Below are 2502 nucleotides of genomic sequence, written 5' to 3'. Positions count from 1 at the left end.
AAATAGTGGTTTCGGTACCACAAATCTGACGTTAAAATAATTATTTTATGATTGTTATGAGGTCTAGGATATGAAAATAAGAATGTGTTAAAGTTTCATGAAGAAATTCTATATGCAATGTGTCCAATTGGAAATTAAGGACCAAATTGAATAAATTGCAAAAGTTGGGTTCTAGAAGCAATTTGTATGAAATTGCTTTGGAATGTTAATTAAAGGTCCTTAAAGAGTAATTTTCCCAATTTCTAAGTTTTTGGACAAAAATGGGCATGCATGGAAATTTTTGAAAGTTTAGTATTGAGGGGCATTTTGGTCATTTGGTATATTAATGAAATAAAATGGGAAAATAAGCCAAAAATCAGCTCATCTTCTCCATCTTGCTGCCGAAAATGGAGAGACACCATAGCTAGGGTTTGTTCATCCTTTCCAAGCTCATAGTAAGTGTTCCCAAGCTCCGTTTTTAATGTTCTTCGTATTTTTGAAATCCCGAAACTTGCTCTCTCTATTTCTACCCATATTCCATGCTAAGGATCATGTTTAGAAATTTTACCATGCATGAGGAGCTTATGTTTTAATGATTTCTAGAGGGATATGAGAGTTTAAAGGATGGTAAACAACTTTTACTAAGTAGTTTTTCATGGAAAAGACTTTAAGGACCATTTTGTAAAAGTTGTAAAAATGGGTAGAAAAATGTGAAATGAAGGAAAATGTGGGCTGTTATGAGCATGAAAAATATTCTTCTAGGCTTGGGTAATCAAGAAATCCCATGCATTGCATTATCCGAGCCTAGGGACTAAATTGAAAATATATGAAAGTTTAGGGGTAAAATAGTAATTTTACCCAAGTATGAATTTTGGGTCATTTTGAGTAATGTATGTATTAAACGAGCTAAATTTAACATTATAGATCAAGAGAGTCGAGATACGGGTCTTGATCGAGGGAAGAACAAGGTTTACGAGGTTTAGACTCGTTCTCTAATATTTTGTACAGAGGTAAGTACATATGCAAATAAATACATTAATTATTGCTAATAAATGTTAGATTGATATTTGTATGCTTAATATGCTTAAATTGGCTATTTTGATAGTATATCATGTTTTGATGTTTTGTTATTATAATGAGAATATTGCTATGCTATATAACTATGAGATAATTGTTATGTGAATGAAGCCACAATTCGAGTACGTTCGGCTAAGGTCTAGAAGTTAGAAATCCCTTTTGAAGCTTAGGAATAGTGGAGGATACAAGTGACATGTCACTAGGATAGCTATGAGTTTTATGAGCTCATTTGATATGTAATACATGCTAGGGTTCGGGTGCTGGGTATCCTGAGTTGTGTTCGGATACTCTTTAGCTCTTTGAGTAGCCCCCGTTGAGAGCGACATGTGATTCTGTAATATGAGGCACTTCGATGCATATTCTGTCAGGTAGCCAAGGCTACATTCAGGCACTTCGGTGTATTTCTTTCGTGTATCCGAATCATATTCCATGTGTTCAATGGGTCATGTATTATGAATTCTGAAAGTAATTTAAGTAAACCATGTGTATGCAAGAGGGCACAGGTATGTACTAAAACTCTATGAGTACTTGCTACATGATGATATTATAAAAAGGTATGTATTTGGGTGAGCATGTGTATATGAATGTGAAAGGTAAGTTATATATATATGATATGTTGTAAAGTATGATGATGTTATAAGTATTTATGCTTAAATTATCAATTCATGAAAAAATGTAGTTTATTGGTATATGTACTTACTAAGCTTTATAGCTTACTCTCCTCTCTTTTCCTACCTCTTTAGATACATCAAGCTAGCTCAAAGAATCGGGGGACGTCGGAGCTCAGATCACACTATCTTCAAGAAATTTGGGTATAAATGGTTTCATTATTTTGGTCATGGCATGTATAGGAAATTTTTCTATTTTATGTATATGTGTCATGTTGAAGTAGCCAATGTAATGGCTCATTTGAGTATTAATTATTTTGTATATGGCCATGTGAATTGGTCCATGTTAATGACTGGGATCTATCCCTAAATTTACCTTTGCATGCATGCAAAATTGTGTATGTGTTAATGATGTGTTTTGTTTGATGGATGTCTATTTAATTTCTTGTATGTGGTTGCATGATTTGATGCCCAAAATGGATTAATAGTAAGGAATATGGTAGACCATGAAACTGGTGTGGTGTGACTAAAAGATAAGGGTGTATGATTGACTAAGGGTGACCAATAGCTTGGAAAATAGCCTTCAAATGGTCCACACAGGTAGACACACGGGCATGTGTCTAGACCGTGTGTTACACACGGTCAGCCCCATGGGCATGTCATCCAGCCGTGTGTCCCCTGTAACTAAAATTTCTACGTTAGTATGCATGGTAGTAAACATACAAGAAGAGACACGGCTGTGTGTCTCAACCGTGTGGAGGACACGGCCTAGCACATGGGCGTGTGCCTTGGCCGTGTGCCCCTAAATGAGTGATGACGTCATAAATAGAATGTCTAG

Source organism: Gossypium arboreum, chromosome 3 (assembly GCF_025698485.1).
Source record: "Gossypium arboreum isolate Shixiya-1 chromosome 3, ASM2569848v2, whole genome shotgun sequence".
Taxonomy (NCBI): domain Eukaryota; kingdom Viridiplantae; phylum Streptophyta; class Magnoliopsida; order Malvales; family Malvaceae; genus Gossypium; species Gossypium arboreum.
Note: the sequence above shows the minus strand (reverse complement) of the source record.